Source organism: Triticum aestivum, chromosome 3A (assembly GCF_018294505.1).
Source record: "Triticum aestivum cultivar Chinese Spring chromosome 3A, IWGSC CS RefSeq v2.1, whole genome shotgun sequence".
In the NCBI taxonomy this organism is placed as follows: Eukaryota; Viridiplantae; Streptophyta; class Magnoliopsida; order Poales; family Poaceae; genus Triticum; species Triticum aestivum.
In genome coordinates this window covers 274,366,713-274,372,446 of record NC_057800.1, presented here as the reverse complement: position 1 = coordinate 274,372,446, position 5,734 = coordinate 274,366,713, and positions in this window count along the sequence as shown.

Genomic DNA, 5,734 nt, shown 5'->3' with positions numbered 1-5,734 from the left:
GAAGTACAATTGTGGTGCCCAACAGAAACCCCGTTTACCCCAAACATGGGAGGATACCCCCACAACCATGGAGTCCATACTCACAATGGAGGAAGTCCGCATAACCACAATGGCTCTAAGAATGGAAATCGGAATGGAGGAAGCAATAGCTAGAACCGTTCCAACCCAGCAACACCCGCTAAGAAGGACCTGAGCCATGTCATCTGTTTCAAGTGCGGGAAGACTCGACACTATGCCAATGATTGTTCTGAGTTGAAGAATGGCAATGGAAATGGAAACTCTGGGAAGAAGCCCAACCCCTTCACCAGTGGTCAGGTGAACCACGTCAACATGGAGGAAGTTGAAGAGCAACCGGATGCAGTAATCGGTAAGTTTTTGATTAAGTCATTTACTGCAATTGTTCTTTTCGACACTAGTGCACCGCATTCATACATATCAAGGGGATTTGTGTATAAGTTTAAGTTGCCCACCAAAGCCCTTAAGACACCTATGTTATTAAGCTCGCCAGGAGCGGAGTATATGGCAAGCAGAGGATGTTTTCAGATGCCATTGACCATAGGTAGGCATGTTTTCCCCTCGGACCTAATAATTTTGGAGTCACAAGGATTGGATGTGATACTAGGCATGGATTGGCTATCGATGTTTGGAGGAAACATCGACTGTGCTAGTAAGTCAATTTTACTCACCACCCCGGAGGGTAAACGGATCAAGGATGTGTCCTGGCATGCACCAAGGAGGACTCAAGTAAATTCCCTCTCGGGAGTTTTTCAAGAAGAAGTGCCTGCTATGAAGGATGTCCCGGATGTATTTCTAGAGGAACTACCAGGCATGCTGCCAGATCGAGACATAGAATTTTGATAGAGTTGTTGCCAGGCACCGGACCAATATCGAAGAGACTGTATCGGATGCCCGCAAGTGATTTGGAGGAAATTAAGAAGCAGATTAAGGAGTTATTGGATTAAGGTTATATGCGACCAAGTTCATCACCGTGGGGAGACCCAGTGCTCTTAGTTGAGCAGAAGGATGGTGTGACGCCCTTGATTCAATCGTACACTAATCATACACGCAAATGTGTACGATCAAGATCAAGGACTCACGGGAAGATATCATAACACAACTCTAGACACAAATTAAAATAATACAAGCTTTATATTACAAGCTAGGGGCCTCAAGGGCTCGAATACATAAGCTCGAAAACAAACGAGTCAGTGGAAGCAACAATATCTGAGAACATGCATAAGTTAAACAAGTCTGCCTTAAGAAGGCTAGCATAACAGGAACAATGATCAAAAAGGCCAGGCCTCCTGCCTGGGAGCCTCCTAACTACTCTAGGTCGTCAGCGGTCTCCACATTGTAGTAGGGACCCTCGGTGTAGTAGTAATCATCGATGGTGACATCTAGCTCTTGGACTCCGTCATCTGGTTGCATCATCGGCGAAGAATGGAAAGGGGGAAAAGTGGGAGCAAAGCTACCGTGAGTACTCATCCAAAGTACTCGCAAGCAAGGATCTACACTACATATGCATCGGTGTCAATGAAAAGGGGTAGTATCTGTGGACTGAACTGTAGAATGCCAAAAGAGAAGGGGGAAATGGCGAGGCATCCAGGGAGAGTGGATGTGGTGGTAGGTGATGGGGGGGCTCGAGGCGTCCGGGGTGGTGACCTTATCCTCTCGCGGTGGGGGTCGTCATCGGTGAGGTGGTTCGGTAGGAGCCAGCCCCTGTAGCGACACGGCTCGGGAGCAGGAGAAGGCGACCGAGGAGGGGCAGTGGGCCGACCTGTTGGGCCAGCTGGCTCGCGTGGGCCGAAGCCCAAATGGGGCAGGGGCTTTCCCTCTCCTTCTTCTTTCCTTTTCCTTCTCTTTTTCTTTTTCTTTTCCAGCAGCTTTTGGCTTTTCTTTTAGCCACTAATGACTTAGCAAAATTATGCCACTGGCTAAAACAATTCCACACAATTATTGTGCAATGCCAAAAAAAGAATTGTGAGGCTTTTGAAAAAGGTAGCAATTTTTATAAATTAAAAAGCCATTTAACCTGTTGCTTTAGCCACTTCTTTAATTGGTTTAGGCCATTTAAACACCTTGCAAAAATATTGGTCCACCACCAATATTAACATATGATTATTTGCCACAAGATGAACATTTTTGATTTCATGTCTGACAAATATGATTTTTTTTTACTTTAGGTCGGATTTGAACTTAAAAGGTGATTTGGATCAAGTGAAGATTAGCAACAGTAATGTGATGACATGGCACCATTAATCGGGGATTACTGTAGCATGACGCTGGGGTGTTACAAATCTCCTCCACTACAAGAAATCTCGTCCCAAGATTTAAGTGGGGAAGTAAAGAGTAACTTCGGAGAACTAACCCTTATAGGGTTAATTATCTAGTGAGCAATTCAGGGAATGAGGCAGAACTATCTCTCGAGGTGAAAAATATTAAACATCGAGAGCAAAGTATGAAGGTACAATAGGAAGTTTCAAGCGAATGGACAAATTGATACCTCAATAGAGCGTGAGAAAGGGGTTCAGAGCATCGGGAATAGATCATCTCTCGAAAGGTGGCCGTGACATGATACGAAGCCAATTGCAAGAATATTTCCGAATCAAAGGTATACAGGAGAGTCAGGTTCCGATCCTGTGGAACTGTGGGTTATGAGCCCACCATGTGGGTTAAATGTAGCATTTTGCACGGTCATGATAGCAAGGCGTGTCAGAGGGTAGCCTGTCAGTTATGTCAGCAACACGTCGATACCAAGGGCGAGGGACGAAGAGAACCATTTTCCTACTCGTTGAATGAGGCGGGCCATGAGGCAAAGTTCTCGTCCATCGGTGGCTACCAGAATGTCATTAACAATAGTAACAGGGTCTTACTGACAGAGTGATACAACGAGGTGTTTTACATAATCAGGGAAATATTACTGCTTATATAATATAGATCGCAATAAGGTTTAAACAAACCAATGGAAAGGAAAATGTAATTGTCAGATTAAATAGGACAATGGAAAGGAAAATGTGTTTAAACACATATTTCAGGGGTATATCCTTCCCAAGGACAAGCAGAGCATGATATCCATGACAGGATAGAAGTATAAAACCATTTAGGTAAGGGGAAAGAAAATTCATGACATTACCCATACAACGGTGTTTGGATAATTCATAAAGAAAATTTAATATCGTGCTTCAAATGTTCTTATTGGAGATCGGATTACCACAGACATGCTTCGAGATAGCATTGACATGGTTTCAAGCAAAGGTCAGACTTTGGATGCACCAAGGATCCATCGGAAACAAATTAGAAAATAAGTCATACAATTTTAGCAGGGAGAAGATGAGGGTGTGGCCGACGGGCTCAGCCACAATCCATCGACATGCCAAAAAGGATGTATTTCCAAAATTATATGAATAAGTTTGTGTTGGGGGAACACAAGAATGTTTTTGGTGCTGACACAAACCATCGAGAGGCAAGGATGGTATTTCTCATCATGAATTTGATTGGTATCCTGGAAAAGCTCAGAATGTTGATGATGATCACGACACATTTGTCGAGAGATTTGATGAAAATGTAATCGATCGGCGGTGACATCCAGTCAAAGGAATGATGAAGCGAAAGGTTATTGGAACCATGGGTATGACACAAACTTGAAATTAAGCTTGTTGTTCAAGGCGAAATGATAAGATGAGGAAGATCGACGTAAGCTTAGATCATCGTCGGAAGTTGCTCCGGGCATAAGGACCAGGTAGCCCAGTTAAAAAGTTGACATGATAAAAATATAGCCGATCATGCTAGGAATGATGTGATGGGGTATAAAGCTTCGCAGTATCAAGTACTAGGTGTAATTCCAGAAGGTAAATCAGAGTAGAGGTTAGACGGGGGAATGATTTGCAGAGGATAAGTAATTGTAACTTACCCAGTAAAGGGATCAAGGAGGAAATATGGTCAGGACCATAACTGCAAGGTATCCAATTTACGATACTGGAAGAATATTCAAATGATTAAATATCCTTGCAAGAAGCTTTCATGATAAGTTCCACACCGTGTCCGTGGGCATGAACACCAGGTTGAGGGTCGACTCCCACTTCTACAATGCATAACCTTTCATTTTGCTTCTGGCTCTTGATGAAACTATAGTATTGAAATTTTATCTGACGAAAAGCCAGTAGAGTATAACCCGCATAACTTTCATGTTCACACAGGTTAGGGAAGGCATAGGTTCAACCCATCATGGCCTCTTAGGATCATATATCATAAATTTCAAGAATAAATAACGCAAGCTCGGTAGTAGAGCATGCTTGAGAAAGCAGAGGATATAATTTACCAAAAGTATTATGTATCCGAGGAAAGGCACACAGGCTTATTGAATATGAAGGACGTTGTCGGATAAAATCCGAAAAAGGGGGTCTGGTGGTCCACAAGGGATTTGATGTGAGCATTAGTATTCAACCAGAGGAAGAAAGAATGCAAGGATATCAAATTATAGAAACAATTGACTAACTCAAAGCTCAATTGCAAAGGAATTATGGATTCCAAGACAAGGGATCAGAAGCGATGCTCTGATTAGGGCTGGATAGGTAGAATAGCCTTAGGGGTACAATCGATGGAGATTAGATTGGTCGAGATCTAGCACATGTTAGAATGACGTCTGAGCCAGAAGGATGAATTCTAGGATCTGATTGAGGATTGCGAGCATTCACAACATATTGTATCAACAGACTCAAATTGATAATGACAAAGGATGACAATAAGATTACTAGACTTATGGTATTAACCATAATGCAAGCAAGCAAGAAATTCAAGAACAATAGGTTACTGAGGATTTTCACAAGAACGAATGGTATTACGAAGACTTTTGTGAAGTACATGAATCAACTGAGGATGAGCGGATACTCGATAGGTGCACAAAGTTATCCGTAGGGGTATTCATGTGACAAGGAACTGCAAGGCAGTAAGCTCAAAGGATTCTCGAAAGAAAGGAGAGCAGTTCAGGGCATCTGTTAATAAACAAGATCAATGGGATAGAATGTAAGATTGGCAAGTGTGTGTAGTTATCCATAATGATATTTTGGTGGTAGGGAATTGCAAAAGCAACAGGCACAAAGTCTCGAGAGAATATCGTAGAGTATCTCCGGAATCTTCTGATGTAGCAAGCGATCATCTAAAATAAGGGGCTCTCTTGGCGGATGTGATCACGAGATCCTAATGTTCGAGTTAGTAAAATCATTTAACCCGGAAATAGAAGAGAGATCAGACTCCCAGAGTATAGACGAGGAATAAAAGATCCTAATACCACCCAATGGCGACGTGGGTCTGTAGGCCACACAGCCATGTTAGTAAAAGTTTTGACTAGACTCAACTTCAGGCAAGGAGTTGGAAAGGGGGCTACCTACAGGCAGTCGGCTCTGATACCAACTTGTGACGCCCCCGATTTAACCGTGCACTAATTATACACGCAAATGTGTATGATCAAGATCAAGGACTCACGGGAAGATATCACAACACAACTCTAGACACAAATTAAAATAATACAAGCTTTATATTACAAGCCAGGGGCCTCGATGGCTCGAATACATAAGCTCGAAAACAAATGAGTCAGCGAAAGCAACAATATCTGAGAACAGGCATAAGTTAAACAAGTCTGCCTTAAGAAGGCTAGCATAACAGGAACACCGATCGAATAGGAGAGGCCTCCTGCCTAGGAGCCTCCTAACTACTCCAGGTCGTCAGCGGTCTCCAT